The sequence below is a fragment of the Bos indicus genome, chromosome 7 (genome assembly GCF_029378745.1).
Source record: "Bos indicus isolate NIAB-ARS_2022 breed Sahiwal x Tharparkar chromosome 7, NIAB-ARS_B.indTharparkar_mat_pri_1.0, whole genome shotgun sequence".
Lineage (NCBI taxonomy): Eukaryota > Metazoa > Chordata > Mammalia > Artiodactyla > Bovidae > Bos > Bos indicus.
In genome coordinates this window covers 26,153,474-26,172,833 of record NC_091766.1, presented here as the reverse complement: position 1 = coordinate 26,172,833, position 19,360 = coordinate 26,153,474, and the positions used below count along the sequence as shown (strand labels likewise).

The following is a 19,360-nucleotide window of genomic DNA, read 5'->3' as shown; positions in this document are numbered from 1 at the left end:
TGTATAATCAAAGCTATGGTTTTCCTAGTAGTCTTGTATGGTTGTGAGAGTTGGACAACAAAGAATGCTGAGCACTGAAGAATTGGTACTTTCGAACTGTAGTGCTGGAGAAGACTCCAGAGTCCCTTGGACAGTAAGGAGATCAAACCAGTCAATGCTAAAGGAAATCAACCCTGAATATTCATTGGAAGGACTGGTCCTGAAGCTGAAGCTCCAATACTTTGGCCAACTGATGTGAAGAGCTGACTACTTGGAAAAGACCCTGATGCTGGGAAAGATTGAGGGCAAGAGCAGAAGGGGTGACAGGATAAGATGGTTGGGTGGCATCACTAAGTCAAGGGACACGAGTTTGAACAAGCTCAGGGAGATAATGAAGGACAGAGAAGCCTGGCGTGCTGCAGTTCATGGGGTCGCAAAGAGCTGAGTATGAATTAGTGACTAGACAACAACAAGATATTGAATATAGGATAAACAGACTCATGGACATAGAAAACAATCTTATGGCTACCAAAGTGGGAGAGGGGACAGGGATAAATTGGGGATATAGGATTAACAGATACACACTACCAAAAAAACTTTTGATCCATTTTGTTATATAATTTAAAAGCATCATTTCAATGCTTAATCATATGAATTATTCCATATCCCATAATGTGAAACCATTGCTTCTCAAGTTAACTTTTTTTGGTTGTCTTTTTTATAATCTTATTAAAAGAGCCCTTCCGTGGCAATTAAAACAGATATCTGAAGCAGATGGGTTTCTGTGGGGCAGATGGACTGACCCAGCCAACTGGGTGAGCTTCCTTGCCAAAATGTGCTGTGTAAGACCCACTCATGGGAGGATCTGTGATATTAGGTTCACCGATTACAATGGCGGCATCATAAATAGCACTGCTATAATGTACTCAGGGCTTTCCTGGTGGCTCATATGGTAAAGTGGAGAAGGCAATGGCACCCCGCTCCAGTACTCTTGCCTGGAAAATCCCATGGATGGAGGAGCCTAGTAGGCTGTAGTCCATGGGGTCGCTAAGAGTCAGACACGACTGAGCGACTTCACTTTCACTTTTCACTTTCATGCATTGGAGAAGGAAATGGCAACCCACTCCAGTGTTCTTGCCTGGAGAATCCCAGGGACGGGGGAGCCTGGTGGGCTGCCGTCTATGGGGTTTCACAGAGTCGGACACGACTGAAGCGACTTAGCAGCATATGGTAAAGAATCTGCCTGCAATGCAGAAGACCTGGGTTTGATCTCTGGGTGGGGAAGACCCCCTGGAGATGGGAATGGCAACTCATTCCAATATTCTTGCCTGGAGAATTCCATGGATAGAGGAGCCTGGTGGGCTACAGTCCATGGGGTCACAAGGAGTCAGACATGACTGAGTGACTAACACTTTCACAATGTACTTAAATGTGAAAGAGCTAAATTATGCAGGATAACTAATAGGAAATCAGAATACAGGAAGAAAAATAAACCCTGCAGATACTGCAAGTAATAAATTCAAAGGAATTTAAAGATTGAAGCTATTGGCATGGCAGGGACTATTGCCAGCAGTGAAGGGTACATGAAAGACAGGAACGTCTGAGCTGGAGCTTAAAGGGTCTAGTGAGCATGGGTGGGGAGGGGAGGGAGGAGAAGTCGGGGTGGTGCTCAGCCCAGCAGGAGCAGAGGTAGCCTGGATGGACACAGGACTGGAGGCTTGAAGTGGGTAGAGGTGATGGATATTGTTGGTGAGATATGAGAGGTGAAGTGGCCTGTGCGCAGAAGAGCCTAAAATCCTGAGAGGATTGTGGCTTTAATTCAGCTGATGACATTGTAGGTTTCTGAACATAATCAAAGCGTGTGTTGTTTAACAGAGCTCTTGCAGGCTGCAGCATAAAAATGAACTGGGAGGGAGGAAGCTGAAAGAGGAAGTAGCGTTCCCTTATGACAGAGGAGAACAAGACCATTGAAGGACGGTTTAATCTAGTGCTGTGCTTCCAAGAAGGGCAAATTTCTAAATTACCAAAGTTAAAGTCATTGATTTTATTTTTCATATATTTGTGCAGAGGCATTAATTCTATAAGCAACTGTAATGGACCCAATCCATTGTTTAATCACTGTCATAATTCAGAAATGACTTGCTTGCTTTCTTTGAAAATAACCTGTGTATGTCAAGGGCCTATAACCACATATATTGTTTATTGCAACATCAGAAACAACTGTACGTTTTGGGAGTATTTCCTCCTGGGAGCAGTATGGTGGGGGCTGTGTGAGGTGGTGGCAGGGCTCAGTGGTCACTGCAGGGAGTCCTGAGGGGGTGAGCAGGGGAGGGGCACAAGGAGAGGTCATGTGCGCTCATCCTAAGCCCCTGTGGGTTAGGGTTAAGTGCTCTCGACAGACTTGAGCCATTTCAGTGACTTGTCATTCTCAAGGAGAGAGTCTCAAATGCCACCATCTCATTTTATAACCCTTTCTCATGGCACCCAAATCGTGGCCATCAAGTCCTGCTCTAAGATCCAAGTCAGTAACATATATTAAAGAAATTTCTGCTTTCCCCAGATGTGAAATATAACATGAGTCCTTAGTGAAGTCATTTGAGGGGGGGGGGGGGGTTGCATCATGTAACATGGAAATGATTTGCTTTAAAACCTCTTTGCCTGTTCAGCTCCATGAAGCCCCACGGTGCCTAGTAGCGGCTCCTCCAAATCTCTTCCAACCCTGTCTCTAAGTCTTCAGGACCCTCTGGCCTTTTTACATTGCTTTTGCTTCTCCTTCTCTCCCTATTGCTTCTGAAAGTTTTCCTTTGCAGAGAACTCAAGCTTTTTATTTATTTTTTTTCTTTCTTTTGTCTGCTGCTGCTGCTGCTAAGTTACTTCAGTCGTTTCCAACTCTGTGCGACCCCATAGACAGCAGCCCATCAGGCTCCCCTGTCCCTGGGATTTTCTGGGCAAGAACACTGGAGTGGGTTGCCATTTCCTTCTCCAATGCATGAAAGTGAAAAGTCAAAGTGAAGTCGCTCAGTCGTGTCTGACTCTTTGCAACCCCATGGACTGCAGCCTACCAGGCTCCTCCATCCATGGGATTTTCCAGGCAAGAGTACTGGAGTGGGGTGCCATTACCTTCTCCGTTCTTTTGTCTGCTGCTGCTGCTGCTGCTAAGTCGCTTCAGTTGTGTCCGACTCTGTGCGACCCCATGGATTGCAGCCCACCAGGCTCCCCTGTCCCTGGGATTCTCCAGGCAAGAACACTGGAGTGGGTTGCCATTTCCTTCTCCAATGAATCAAAGTGAAAAGTGAAAGTGAAGTTGCTCAGTCGTGTCCGACTTAGCAGACTGCAGCCTGGACTGCAGCCTACCAGGCTCCTCCGTCCATGGGGTTTTCCAGGCAAGAGTACTGGAGTGGGGGTTCTTTTGTCTAAATGTACATACATCAGTGTAAGGCCTCTAAGTATTTTTCTTCACTTTACTCCATCCATGAAACAAAGGCCAGGAAGCTGAGCAACTCAGCTGAAGAATCTTTCTTAGAAAGCTGAGGAGAAGATGGTGAAAACTGCGTTTGCCTAATAGTGTACCTGCCTCACAGATGGGGGGTGACCCATATTACTAAGAGGCTGGAACTTTTTAATCCAGATTATCTGCAGATTAACTCAAGCAAAGATGATCTCTGGAAAGTAGAAAGCTGATTACAGCTAGCAAATCAATGGGCTCTAAACCCTAGTGGGTGCCTAAAAAAACTCTGACTTCAAATGAACTGGCTCCTTTCCTGAAGTTTTCTGCCGCTTGGAAGCAAGTGTTTGGATGTCCTGATTTACAGGGTGTAAAGACTCATGCCCCAGGCCAGAGCCTTGAATGCTGAGCAAGGCCACCTTGCTTCCCGTGGTTGTAGTTTAACATCAACCATTTCAGAAATTTCTGCGTGTTATTTGAGGACTGAACGGTGACTTGCTCTCAGCCTCCTGCTCTCTAGTGTCTGTCATCATCAAACCCCAAACATTACTATATCCAGCATCCACATCAGGTCCCCACGTTATGACAATGAGAGGTGGCTGGGTGAGATCTCACTTCTGAAAATAACTGGGGCTTTCCTCAGTGTTTCTAGGCATCCATAAGGAAATCTTTCTCTCCTGCTCTTCCTTGGGTCTGTGGGTCTGTTTTCTTTTACACTGTCCTTGTCCCTCTGTCTGTCTCACAGTTGTACATACTCCTGACTACATGTCTGGGTGTCTGTATTATATAGCTTTGTCCCAGTTTGTCTTTGTGGTTTCTTCAGGAATTCCTTGAGCACAGAAAATAACTCTTCCCTTTAGCCATAAAGAGATGGGTAGTAAGGCTGGCAATGGACATCTACAAAAAGGATTTCAGCAGTTCACGCTAACATGTTTAAGGATCAAGACACTACTAAGAGAAGGGGTTAACTGTATATTAAAATTATTCTCAGATGCCAGAGAGATTAGATGGAGGACACATATTTTAACTGAAAATCAGTAATGATGACCAGTAAGGATTTGTCTCCTTATTTTTTACCAATAATTTGCATTTATGAAAAGGGAAAATTATATAAGGATGTCAGTATTTTGAAGAATAGTGTGCTTTAATAGCCAGAAGGAACTTTAAAAATTACCTTGAGCAGCTCCCCAGCCCTGAGGATAAAGACTGCAGCTCACAGCAATGGAGTAACTTGCCCAAGGTTCTTCTGACCAGTGGTCAGAGCTTCTGGGTCAGGGATCTAACATGTGCCAGATGTTATTCTAGGTCCCAGGTATGTCACAAATGAGGTCAAGGTTGCTGGGTTTTTTTGGTTTAAACATCAGAGGAGGCAGATAATAACAAATGAACAAGACATTTTAAACAGTGAAGACTCCTTTGATGTTATCAAGGGAAGGTCATGATAAAGAGATGGAAAGAGGTTCTGAAGACAGGACCTTGGTGCTGGGGCCTCGGTCATGAGATGTGCTAGTCTGGTAGAGGGGTGAAAGTCTGAATGTGTGGGGCACCAGAGCACTCTCATGCCTCCAGATAAAGCACCCTTTTCAGTGCAACCAAGGATGGAAGGTTGTTATCTCCTTAGGATGGCCCCCGAAAGGTAAGTAAAACCCATATTAAGGATATTCTATACATAAGAATCATACAAATCAGCACCTACCATAAATAGCAACAGTCCTAGAGACTTAAAATCTTTTATTTACACAGCATCCATTCCCTGCCTTTGAGCATCTTAAAGCCTGGTGAACTGCTTCTCATTGCAAAAAAAAAAAAAAACAACTTCCTGGGCTTTGACAGTTACTCTGAAATCTATCCAGGATGCAGAAATGGAGGCAGCTAATGTGACTTAGGCAGGTTCTGATCAAGATCCTGTCCTCTTCTAAAAAGGAGTCATTGTACCCAGGACTTTGGCTTCATGTTTTATCTACCATACATATTGAGGTTTAATTATATAATTACACTTACACAGTACAACTATGTGTATATATATATACATATATATATACACACACACGCACAGCACATAATATTGATTCTAAGACTGATACTAATCACTGGAAATAAATGAGAAGAATCAGTGAAATGTCAGTGAGCAACTGCCAACACTGCAAAGCATTTTTTTTTCTTTTTAAAAATAAAAATTTGGCTAAATACATTGGGATTGAACATGAAGAAGTCAAGCTTCAATTTGATCATTATTCTTCAGCCTGTGATCATCTAAGGAGCCACTAAGATATGAATTAATACATATTTAGTGCTGATAATAAAAAATACATTTTGTTTAAAGTATTATCTCCATGCCTATTTTCAGAGAAAATTTCTCCTAGATTATGTGGGCTTCACATTACAATTGAAGAGGGGAAAACAGATGCCTTCGATACTCATATTTAAATTTTGGAGACAGGGGAAAGGATGGGAGAAGGGATAGGTAGGGAGTTTTTGAACATGTACACACTTCTATATTTAAAATGGATAACCAACAAGAATCTAATTTATAGAACATGCAACTCTGCTCAAGGTTATGTGGCAGCCTGGATGGGAGGGGAGTTCGGGGAGAATGGATACATGTATATGTATGGCTGAGTCCCTTCCCTGTTCACTTGAAACTGTCACAACATTGTTTGTTAAACCACTATATTCCAAAATGAAATAAAAAGTTTTAGAAAAGTTTGAAGAAAAGGGCTAGTTTAAGACAGGGTATTTTTTTTCTTTGTTTTTAAAAACAGGTTTAACAGAGATGTTGTGATTGTTTAAGACATTTCCAAAGGATCTTTACAATGGTTATGAAATTGTTTTCCATCTCACTGCAATAACATTCCATAAATTGTCGAGGGGGATGGGGTGACCGTAAAGAATCTAGAAGAGTTTCGTAGCCTTGAAAATGCGAAAAATCCACATGGCCTGATCTTTCTCCAGGAAGTGGGGGTTTGTATCCAGTCACGATGCGCAAGCCAGAGTTGGGTGAGCTGCTTGCTACTCCAGAACTTGGCAATACAAGGCGATCTGATTGTCACAAAGCGTAGAATTTCTCAGAAAGTGTGAGCGGTGGAAGGGTGAGAGTGTGAATGTACCCTTCCTGGAGTAAAGCAGGACCTCCAAGGCTTCTCTGCGCTTTCCACTGAGCTTACTATCCAAGAATAAAGCATGAGGTGCCAAGGATGTGAATTCCCACATGCGGGCGTGTTAAGGAGAAGGCAGAAGCTCTGTGAAACTGATCAAGGCTTCACAGATGTTCTCTTTGGATCCAGTTTGCAGTGCTATGGGAGTCTCTACTGTATTTCTTTCTCAATCCAAGTCTGGCTATGGAGAGGGGAAGAATGTCACCCTTAGGCCAAAGGAGAGGAGCTTCAGAGGGCCACTCAGACAGTGGACTTCGTGTCGGGCACACTCCATCCCCAGGTTTGACCCGGTGCCCTGGAGTTGGCAGAGAAAAGATGAGTGCACCTCCTCGGGAGTGAATTAGACTGCGGAGTGAGAGTGACTGCTCTCCATGGATCGGGTGTGGGTCTCATAGGGAGAGCCAGCTTGGCCATGAGGACAGTCTGGAGTGGCACAAGGACACCTCTGAGGCACACGCTTCTGAAGCCCGAAGGCAGAGGGGTGTAAGCGGATGGCTCGAACAGAGGCATGGTCTGTTCAAAGGCACTGGAGCATGGGGCACAGCTGGGTTTTCTGAGGAAGTTTTCCAGGTGTCCCACACAAATAAAAGTCAACCTCAGATATCGCCCAAGGCCAAAGGGCACTGACACCAATTTACTCTGTACTTTTTCTCTCTAAACCCTACTCCGGGGCCTAGTCACAGGGCAGGTCAGAACAGGAACTGGTGGTGGGAGGACAGCTGACCTGGTAGAACTCTGGTGGTGAGATCGGGGAAGCAGACCTGGATGGAGTGATGGGGAGACAACAGTTTTAATTTTAAATGAGTTAGGAGTTTTGTTACTGTATCAGAACAGATAGAACTCTGTGTCAACCAGACCGACTCGATAATGTTTGAAGGTGACCAGAGAACTTTTCTCATCTAAGCATCCTTAGAAACCAGAGACATCCCTAAGATTTCATATCAGGTTCAGGAGAGCATGGCTGAGGGAGTTTACCAGGCAGAGAAAAATAAAATGAATTCGGCTTTTGGATCAATTAGTAAGCTGGTTTCCTGACTGGAATACACACTGAGATTATGTGGCTTTTGGTTTCCAAGGAAAAGGTCAAATGCTGATGACCAGTGATGGTATTTGCTCTACTTGCATTCTCTCTGAGACAGTGTCTGTAAAGCGCTTAGCACAGCACAAGCCCTCCATAAACAATAGCATTATTATGCTAGTTATCTTTATTATTGCAGGCATCTGATTTAAGACATCTCCAATGAGACTCTCAGCACTTCTCAACCAGCAGGTTAACAAGCAGGGAATAGTTCCAGACCTCAGTAGAGGGAGCTCTGAACCCATCCCTTCACAGGCCAAGGGATGGTGGTCCCTTCCCCTGGAAAAACAATTTAAGTGATGTATTTTGGGGAAGTACCATGGCTGAGCAATCAGGTCATCCTGACTTGGAATCTTGGCTCCACACTCAGTAGTGGGACAAATGATTAACTTCTCTGTACTTCAACTTTCTCATGTTTAAAAAAATCCCAAAATAACATGTACCTACTGTGGGGGGATTAATATCTACTTAATTGGACTGATGTGCATAGTGGGAAGTCCATTTGTTTGCTTTCTGCTTCCAGTTCACCTAGCCATGGTCCTCTTTTTAAATGCTTGAAACTCCTCTATAAAAGCCCCTTTTTCTTAAACTTTACTGCTCTGTGCCCTGTTTCCTCCACTTACTTGGGAAAGTGGCTTAATAAATAGATCTCTACTAAGGCAGAAATGAATGATCATTACTTAGACTGGAGATGACCTTTTAAAAGAGAAATCTGGAAGACAGAGAGGAGAGAAGAAATCTGAGATCCTGAAATTTCATGCTTAGGCCAAGCTGATGGGGAAGATTGAGGGATGGAAGGAGCATATGAAGCACCCCCAGCAGGCTGGGGGTGTCCCCTCATGACAGAACTATTTTTTTCCCAGGTGAGTATCCAACTCTTACAGCCAGTGACTGGCTACCTGCTCTGTATGCCTCTGCGCCCAGCTCTAAACTCGGACTGAGCTTTGCAACAGAATCACACTGGGTCTTTGTAAATCAGAGAGGAAGGTATGCTAGTCGAGAGAGAGGTGGCTTCTCAAATCCCAAACCAGACAGATTTCAGTTTCACTCACCAAACATACCCCCAATGAGAAGATGGCACTGAAATAGAAGGGTGGATGAAAAAAAAGAAGATGAAAACTTTGCAAAGAGGAGCAGAAGACGAAGAGATGAAAAGTCCCCCATTTTAAATGCTCACGGTTGTCCTTGAACTCTTTATCTGCCTTCCTCGTGAGTTAATACTTATTTCTGTTGGATCAGCACACAAGCTAAAATCTGCCAGGTACCCAGCCAGTGACAGGAGGTCACAGCCTAATGCCTCTCCACGCCGTTTAATCTGGAGCTGGCATTTGGCAGTGTTTGTGGGGACTTAACTTTAATTAATTGACTCCTTAGGAATCGAGCTGACACAGTTTCCCTTTCATGGATTTTATAAAGTTGAAAATTTTTTCCTCAGAGAAGCTCACAGTGCTCTAAACCCCTGGGTCTGCAGAGGAAGCCATCACAAGTCTTCTCTCAGAGGGTCACTCTCTTCACACAACAAACACAAGGTTATTCATCCTCATGAGAAACTGAAGGTTTTAAAGGATAATCAGAGGGATAATTCAATGAAGAGACTGAAGAGAAATAAAAATACTATAACTGAGCTGTGGCCCCTGAACATTCTCCTCCTCTCCTTTAGGAAACTCTGGTGACTTCCTTCCGCATCACATTGAACTCTGTTGCATGATTTAGTTCTGCTGTAGAAACCTCAGCACCCTCCCGCTCCCTGCCCCATCTCAACCTCTCCCCAGAGGTTCTGAGCCCACATGAGTCGGCAGTCATCCCTAGTCTGGAAAGTACATGTGACCTCACGCTGGAGGCAGGAGTTGCAGCAGCTGGCTGAGTTGCAGTCTCCCTGGGGTCCAAGAGTGTGTGAACATGTCTGCAGAGCAGAGGATGGACTGCCAGGCTCTGCTTTCCTGTCTAACCAGGGCCCCAGGGTGAGAAGGTGCCTTGGAAGCAGAGTGAGTCATGCTTCAGGCATTGCACAGAGCTCTGGGGAGACACGGGGGGAATCTGTAATTGCCCCTGAGGGTGTTGACATATGTCTCAGGGAGGGGGCTGAAATGAGGTGAGGTGAAAGCTGAAGACCTAGAGACAAGGAGCTGGTAGCAGAGTCGACACTGATGGAAGACTTAGCGGGCACAGTGCCTGCCTGGATGTGGCTTTGCTGGCAACCACCTTGCTGGATGTTAGTGCCTTGGCCAGGTGGGAGCTGCAGTGGTAGCACTCTGGTGCATGTCTGCAGTGCCATGCCTCTCGTGGGCATGGTCAACAGTAATGGACATCGGGCTGCAGTGGGAAGTCAGCCAGGACAAGAGGTGGCTCCCGAGTGAACAGCAATAATACCTGTGAATACTGTGAGAAGTGAAAACTACAAATTCTGAAAGAACTGCCTCAGGGAGCAGGTGCAAGACCACTCTGAGAATTCTCAGAAGTATCAAGCTGTAGTCTGGGAGTTCCCCAGGCCTCACAGAGCTGAATCAGAGAAATGCTATGTAATGGCATTGTCTTAAGACTCTTGCTATTCTAGGCTGCTGTGTTATAGGAAATCAAGCCTTTGTGTATTAGGTTAGTGGCTCTACATTGTGATTGTTGATGGTGGGCCACGGGGATGAGACAGCTGGAATGCTGAGTGAGAAGTCTGCTAGGTAAGGAAGTGGCTGGGCCCTGGAACTGGAAGGCAGAGAGACCCAGTGTGGTCCTTGACTTTCCCTTCTCTTTGAGGTGGTGGCTAGGCTGTATCAGCAGCACCACTGTTTCTGTGGAGCCAGGCCTATCCCCACGCTTCTAGTAAAACAGCACTGGGGACTCATTTTCTGGAGTAGACTAATTGAGAGTAGAGAGAGTAGACTAATTGAGCCATGGTAGCAAGTGGTGTTTGCATAGGGGGATACCATTCTGGCCAGAGCATGTGTTAGACTATCGTATACCTCTAGCCCAGCTACTTTAGCATCATGGCATGGTGGCCTTGGGATGGTGACTAGGTTTTTGTGTAGGGCAGGGACCTGTGTCTCCAGAGAGTTATAGGGCTGAGAGCAATCCAGCTGAACAAGACACCAGTGCTTCTGTCCTCTGAATGAAGAGAAATTCTGATCAGGTCAGCTTTGGCAGATGTGCTGTGGTCTCTTCAGTAGGCAAAGACTCCACTGGCACAGTGGAAATAACAACCTCTGCAGCTGAATCCCTGACTATTTGACCGACTGCTATAGACAATGTTTGTATCCCCTCAAATCCATATGTTGAAACTCTAAAACCCAAGGCAATGGCATTTGGAGGTGGGGTCTTTGGAAGATGATTAGATGATGAGAATGGAGCCCTCATGAATGGGATTAGTGCTCTTATAAAAAAGGCTCCAGAGAGCTCCTTCAACCCTTCCACGATATAAAAACAAGAGAAAAGGCCCTCTATGAACAAGAAAGCTATGAAAAATCTATACTTCATACTAAAAAGCGGAGACATTACTTTGCCAACAAAAGTCCACCTAGTCAAAGCTATGGTTTCTCCAATAGTCATATATGGATGTGAGAACTGGACCACAAAGAAAGCTGAGTGCCGAAGAATTGATGATTTCAAACTGTGGTATTGGAGAAGATTCTTGAGAGTCCCTTGAACTGCAAGGAGAACAAACCAGTCAATCCTAAAGGAAATCAGCCCTGATTATTCATTGGAAGGACTGATGCTAAAGCTGAAACTCCAATACTTTGACCTCCTGATGCAAAGAACTGACTCATTGGAAAAGACCCTGAGGCTGGGAAAGATTGAAGGCAGGAGGAGAAGATGATAGAGGATGAGATGGTTGGATGGCATCACCGACTCAATGGACATGAGTTTGAGCAAGCTCCTGGAGTTGGTGATGGACAGGGAAGCCTGCTGCAGTCCATGGGGTTGCAAGGAGTCGGATACGTCTGAGTGGTTGAACTGACTGACTGATGAACAAGGAGGCAGGCCTTCACCATTCCCCAAATATGCCAGAACCTTCATCCTGGACTTTCCAGCCTCCTGAACCACGAGAAACAAATGTTTGTCGTTTAAGCCACACAGTCTTTGGAATTTTTGTTACAGTAGCCTGAAAGGACTAAGATTCTGACCAAGGAGAGTATTCCATTTACTCATCTGAAAGGGTTGCTCATTTAAATGGACTGAATTTAACCAAATTGAATGGACTGAATTTAATTCACTGGACTGAATAAATACCTCTTGAGTCTTGGAACTTCTTTCAGGAAAAAAGATCTCCAAGATGGAACTCTCTTCCATGGGTAGATTGAGGGATGAAAGTAACTGAATTAGAATTTTAAAAAGAATGATACCTTACTAGATTACACTGGTCAGAATGACCAATAAAAAGTTTACAAATAACAAATGCCAGAGAGGGTGTGAAGGAAAGGGAACCCTCCTACACTGTTGGTGGGATTGTCAATTGGTACAGCCACTGTGGAAAACAGTATGAAGGTTCCTCAGAAAACTAAAATATAATTACCATATGATCCAGCAATCCCACTCTTGGGCATATATTCAGACAAAATTATAACTAAAAAAGATACATGCAGGCAGCCATATGTTCATAATAGTATTATTCACAATAGCCAAGACATGGAAACAGCCCAAATGTCCATCAACAGATAAATTGGTAAAGAAGATGTGTTTCAAATATACCATGGAAGACTACTCAGCCATAAAAAAGAGTGAAATAATGCCATTTTCAACAACATGGATGCACCTAGAGATTATCATACTAAGTGAAGTAAGTCAGAAAGAGAAAGATAAATACCGTATAATATCATTTATATGTGGAATCTAAAATATGGCACAAATAAATCTATCTACAAAACAGAAAGACACTCATGGAGATCAGACTTATGGTTGTCAAGGTGGGGGGTTTGGTGCTGGGAGAGGAGGGATGGAGTGGGAGTTTGGGATTGGTAGATATAAACTATCACATTTGGAATGGCTACACCACAAGATCCCACTGTATATCACAAGGAACTATTATCCAATCCCCTGGGATAAACCATAATGGAAAATAATATTTTAAAAAACAATGTCTATATGTGAACAACTGAGTCACTTTGCTGTACAGCAGAGACTAGCACACTCTTGTAAATCAACTATATTTCAATTAGAAAGAAAGAATGGTACCTTATTTTGTTTCCCAAGCTGGTAAATAGTACAGAATGATCCCATACGTCACTGCAGATTATTGGGAAGCTAATAAATGTATGTGTCCACTCAACTGCTGATTGCCTTCAGTGCTGATGCAATGGCCTCAGGAGAACTTTGAAGAATTTGAGAAATCCGTAGTTCCTGCTGGGAGCTGTGCTCATGTAAAGATACAGAAGAGCCTGCAAACACAAGATAGACAAGTGAGAAAACAAGTTTGAAGCTCGTCTTCATGAATTAATTATAAAATGCCTGAAGTAGAAGATCAGATCTGGTTTGAAAAATAAAAATGTCCTGCAGTTTAAATCACTGAGCTGCCCCCATCAGCTTCTAGAAATGATCTCTGAACTCAGTCTTTCTTTTCACAGTCCTTGTGAAATAATGAATCACTTCTCAAAGATGACGGCTGGATAAAATAAGAGATGAAACAACAAATAAGAAGATAAAAACATTTTCTTCCAGGAAAAATGAAACCAGGCACCTTCAAATCTCATAGACTTCGCTGTAAAAAGTTTTCCTTCTTAAATCGTTATAGCACACATTTGCTTAAGTTTTGCTACATGTCCAGGACCAAGATTTAAGAATGAGTTGTGGTCTTATTTCAAACTTTTCTCAGCTAATGCAATGATCCATAACACAATGGCTTTATTTTTTCACATACTCTCTTCTGAAACATCACGTAGTCAAAATTTTCAGAGGCCAAATTGATTTTGGTCAGGCAAATTAGATTATGTCCAGCAAGTGTCAGAATGAGTAAAGGATGCCTTGAAGACCGTCAGGGGAAACCATCTCAGTCTACAGGTAATAGTCAATGGATTAGAAACTTTGTTCAGGTCATTGTGAGGGTCATTGTATCTCTAATTACTATTGCTGTCTCCTGGGAAAACCAGGGAATTTTATATCTCAGGGCCTGACTTCACCTTCTTTTCCAATGCTAATTATCCTTTGAGCCCTGTTCAGGTTATCTGAAAACTGTCCTTGAAATGGAGATTTGTGTGCAATAGGTTATTGTAGACACTCGAGAATAATACCTGTAAAGGAGCAAGGGAAGCAAGACTGATCAGAGGAAGAAGTTGAGCTGCTACTGTTGCAACCAAGCCTATCCTACAGGACCTCTGGAGCTGTGATCATTCTTCTGTGTTGCCTAAATTTAGGCAAGAAGGCAAGGTATCAGTATTTTGCATCAATCACTATTAGATATGGGCCATCCTCAGGGAGAGGTGTACCTCAGGAGAGGCAGTTTCCTTTGCTAAGGGCAATGCCTGGAAAGGGAGCCAGCTATGAGCCCTCAGGGGCCAACATTCCTCTCATGGAATGGAGAGAGATGGAGGGCTAATCTGGGTGAGACATTCAGATCCACCACAAGGTTCCTTGTTGAAGAGGTCCCTTAATTAGAGAAGTTTTTTCCTGTGGTCTAATACTTTGTATGGAACACATTACCCCCCAAACTTCCTGGCTTAAAACAACAAACATAATTTATTATTGCTCCTGATATCTGTGGGTCAGAAATTCCCAAGTGGCTGGGCTGGGGTGTGTGTTCTGCCCGAGGTGTCTTGTGTGAATGTAGTCAGATGGTGGCTGAAGCAGCTGAGAGCTGGCCAGGCACCTTTCTCTCTTCCTGTAGTCTTGGGGCCTCTCCCAGTGGTCTCTTTGGCTGGCCTAGTTTGGCCTTCCTCACAGCATGGCCACCTGGTACTTCTCATTGACTTGGAGCTTAGGGCTCCACAAGTGAAGTCGCAAGAGAATCTGGAAGACACTTCATGGTATCTTCTAACTTAGCCTCAGAAACCACTTGGTTTGTCAGGAGCCCACCTGGTCTCAAGGGGAAGAGACAGGGATCCCACCACTTGATAAGGAAAGACAAGGTCTATAAGAACACGTAGGATGGGACAAGTTTTGAGAGTACAAAAGGTGATGAAGCCATTACTTTCTGATGGTAATAAACCCAACGAAAAAAGTTTAAAAATAATCGTATAGGGACTTCCCTGGTGGTCCAGCGGTTAAGAGTCTGCCTGCCAATGCAAGGGATGTAGGGTTCGATTCCTGGTCCAAGAACTAAGATCCCCCATGCTGCAGAGCAACACAGCTCATGCACTACCACTGCTGAAGCCTGTGTGGCCCAGAGCCCGTGCTCCACAACACGAGCGCCCGCCACCACAGGAAGTCTGCACGTGGCAACCAGAGAGCAGCCCCTGCTCATCGCAACTAGAGAACGCCTGCCTGCAGCAACAAAGACCCAGTGCAGTCAAGAAATAGATAAATAGAAATAATGGCAGAATTCAGATCCTTTGATTTTTCAGAATTATATATATATGTATATAAATTCAATGATTCAAGTATTATGAATCTGCATTAGCAATAAAACACTTGAAGTGTGTAAGTTCAGCCCCAAATAGTCCATTAATTGTAGGAACCAGATGTACAGAGATATCAAATCCAGCACTACTGTTTTCTGTTAAGTGCTATGTATGAGGATATAGCAGACACTAGCTGGGCTTCCCTGGGAGCTCAATGGTAAAGAATCCACTTGCCAATGCAGGAGACATGGGTTCGATCCCTGGTCCGGGAAGATCCCACATGCTGTGGAACGACTAGGACCGTGTGGCACAGCTACTGAGCCTGTGCTCTAGAGCCCGAGAACGACAGCTACTGAGACCACACGATGCAACTCCTGAAGCCCGAGCACCCTTGAGCCTGTGCTCTGTAACAAGAGAGGCCACAGCAATAAGAAACCTGAGCACAGTAACTAGAGAGCAACCCCTGGTCTCTGCAACTAGAGAAAGGCCTGCAAAGCAACAAAGACTCAGCAAAAAATAAATCAGTAAAGAAAATTATAAAAAAGAAGACACTAACTAAAAAACTTATTCCTGCATCACAAAAGCCAATTAAATGAATAACTTCCACATTCGTTTTCATTCATTATCAACCTAAATTTTTCATTTTGTAATGCATAGACCTCAGTAGTCATTTCCTTTTTTGTGGCAATGTAGGTGGCTCAGACGGTAAAGAATCCGCCTGCAATGTGGGACACCTGGGTTCGATCCCTGGATTGGGAAGATCCCCTGGAGAAGGGAACGTCTACCCACTCCAGTATCCTTGCCTGGAGAGTTCCAAGGACAGAGGAATATGGCAAGCTATAGTCCAGAGGGTCGCAAAGAATTGGACACAACCGAGCAACTTCGCTTAGGATATTATAAGAGCAGCACTCATGTTTTCAACACACTGAACCTCAAATTTTAGACCACAGACATACTATGGGCTTCCCTGTTCTTACTTGCCCAAAGAAATGTGGTCTGCATAAGGGAGATTTGGACCTCAAATTCAGTTCCAAAAGCAACATAAACTTTGATATCAGGAAAATTCTGTTGGTTCTAACTAGGATGGACTTTTGGATTAGTTTTGTTCAGTGTTAATATGTTTGTTGCTCTGATGTTTATTTGATGCTTTCCCAGGAGGAAAACACAAACACTTCCCTGTGATGTAATGTGAGAACCTATCATCATGTCTCAGAGTTTTGCTCTTTGGTGATGGGATTCAGACACTTCTCCCGTCTCCGTCATTTCATCTGACCTCTCTCAGTGCCATTCTAAGTAACTGGCAGCCACTCAGTCAGCATTTGTCACGGGGGAACAAAAAATGTGTTTTAGGTTCAGAATCCACCAAATCATGCTTTTCACAAAAACGTCTCAATTGTTTTATTATAATATCCATTGGTCTGGATAGGAAAGGCTGTTTAGTTGACAACATGTTGCTATCAAGTGTACAATGTACAATTTAGATGATAATAAATGAGGTTCCAAATCCTTTTATGATGCAGAGCACTTTGTAGCAGCGCTTGGCAGTATAATCAATGTTGTTTTCACGACTTATAGAAAAAGGCATCTGATGAAAAACTGCTGTTGCAAAATGCCATTGTATTTTAGTGCTTCTACCAAAAATGAACATATCTAAAAATAACTTCTAAAAGAAATGATTAAAACCCCAAAGATATAAGTTTATCTTAAAGTAGTTAAATAATAGCTATCTGTACATTTCAAACTATATCCTAAAGTTGGAAATATTAAAAGCAAAGAATTTTTATTGTTTGACAAATATTACATATTTTCCTCTCTAGAGAAGCTTTTCAACTTTTTCTCTCTTTGAAGCTAGAGGAGCTGGTTGGGAGATAGGTTTGCATATTTGTTTGAAACCCTTCAGAACTATCCTCAGTTCAGTTTCCATCTGCCCTGAGTCAGGAGCTCTGACTAGATCTGGGTCTGGGTCTCAATTAGAGTTGCACTGGGTCTCAAAATGCAAAACCACAATGAAGGGTAAGGCTAGGGAACATTTAAAATTGCTGAATATTATCAAAGATGCAAAGAAATGCTTTGGATGCTCCTCCTGCTACCTTTAAAACCAGCTGAGGGGAGAGGGTAAAAAAAAAAATGGAAAAAGACAAAACCAAAGGATGGGGAAGAAAGAGGAAAGTGTTCCCTGCTGGTGAAGGGGCAGGAGAGCACCAACTGGGAAATGGCTTAATTTTGAGCCAGTGTGTGTGTGTTTTATGTGTGTGTCTGTATTTAAGCTTGGTCATTATTACTTAGGAGAGTATTATAAGGTAGGTTGGTATAATGCACCTATGCATTTTTATTTTTAATGTCTGCTGAGTCGCTTCAGTTGTGTCTGACTCTTTGTGACCCAATGAACTGTAGCCCGCCAGGTTCCTGTGTCCACGGGATTCTCCAGGCAACAATTCTGGAGCGGGTTGCTGTGCCCTTCTCTAGGGGATCTTCCCGACCCAAGGATTGAGCCCGAGTCTCTTACATCTCCTGAATTAGCAGGCAGGTTCTTTACCACTAGCGTCACCTGGGAAGCCCCTTTTATTTTTAATATTGAAGGGAAAAAAGCTCTCAAGGAGCTTGGGTCATAAGCAGGGGCAATGGCTGCCAGTTCAGAGAACCCAGATCACTGTCTTCTCAGGCACCTCTTCTGGTTAGCAATGATGAGGGGCAGGAGTTTCATTTTTTTTTCTTTTTTCCCTTTAAGGGAGAAACACTAAGGGATTCTGGGGAAGTGACCTTGAATGTTCTCTCAAAGAAAGAACGCAGGCAGTTCTACTCTATGTATTTCAACCTCTGTCCTTTGTTCTCCTCAGACTCTCTGAAATTTGTCACTTTTGTCATTTTCCTTTTCAGAAAGTGACAGTTCCCTGGAGATTTTTCACTCCACATCATCTCCTGACCTTTCTCTAAGAGGTGGTTTCTCATTTCAGTGCCAGCTTGCTGCATGGCCCTTTTTTATTTGCAAGTTTTTTTGGGTGAATTCTTTCTTGTGTGAACTTTCTGTACTTCAGGCTGTATTTTACACTGGGGCCAACTCTCACTTGTTAAAGAAAACCTTATAGCCAGGATAAATTAAAATTATAACCTCCCCGGTTTCCCTGCAAGCTCTTGTATTCTATCATTTCAGACTTCCATATTTCAAATCTTATGCAAATGTGACTTCTGAGGATTTCTTCTTAAGTTTTGTAGGCAATTTCACTGAATCTGAAGAAATATTTGCTCCACTGAGATTATTGCAGAAATATCAAATGGAGGATTTGATATTTCCCTTTCTCCTTAATATGGTTTTTTTTGTGATGTGAAAGTTCAATATTCATAGATGATCAAAACCAGTAGCATTGATATTTTACTCGTCCTAGTTTGAAGCACCACTGATACAAGTGGATAAGACATTAAGAAGAAATATTTATTTAATGATACCTTCTGAAATAAGAAGGAAGAAATAATTTGGAGAAAAATGTTGTCTTTGACAGCATGGAATTATTCCTGAAGTTTTAATAATGGAGAACATATTTTTACCAAGCGTTGACTTAAAATAGCTCAACTACTTCATTTGTTGAAATGTCGTCTATTTGGACTTCAGCTGAATCACCTGATTCCATCCAAAGTAAACAGTAAAATAAACATCCAATATGGAAAAAGAACCTGGTAATATTATACAAATACAAGAAAAAGAAGGGAAATGAATCTATCCCTCTTTCTTGTTTTAGAAACTTCTGTACAAACCAAGGTAAGCAAAGATGAGTCAGAGAAATCCTAGAAGTTAATACAGCATTCATGGAAGACAGATTTATTTATAAAACTGCAGTAGTTTAAATATGTTCTAGTAAGTGTTAAATCTTTACTTATCCAGTCTGTTATATATTCTTACCTCTCAAAAATTGTACTGTTTCTGAGAAGTTACATAAAAAAAATTTTCCATCATGGAATTTTTCAAATTATTTGGGTGAGTAAGCAAATTTGTCATCCTCCAGCGCCTAATATTAAGTGAGTAGCAACTGATGAAAAAGTGCTTAGGCCTCTTTGGGCTGGGATGTCGGGGAGGACTCGATATCTGTTTTAAGAAGAAACACACTTGCTCCAAAGTAAAGGTGATACAAGGGGCTCCCTTCTTTTTTTCTTCTTTTGAGTTTACTAAATGTGCTAGTTTCCTGCTACTGCTGTAAGAAATGCCATAAACCTAGTGACAGAAACAACATCA

General features: G+C 43.0%; 1 long non-coding RNA gene across 1 annotated transcript in view; it reads right to left on the bottom strand.

Annotated features, from left to right (window-relative positions):
- Positions 1-19,360, bottom strand: part of LOC139184116 (uncharacterized) — a 311,899-nt gene that overhangs the window by 66,620 nt on the left and 225,919 nt on the right. The window contains exon 2 of the long non-coding RNA XR_011567588.1: positions 12,818-13,020. This is a non-coding gene — a long non-coding RNA (uncharacterized lncRNA). The remainder of the gene's footprint in view (positions 1-12,817; positions 13,021-19,360) is intronic.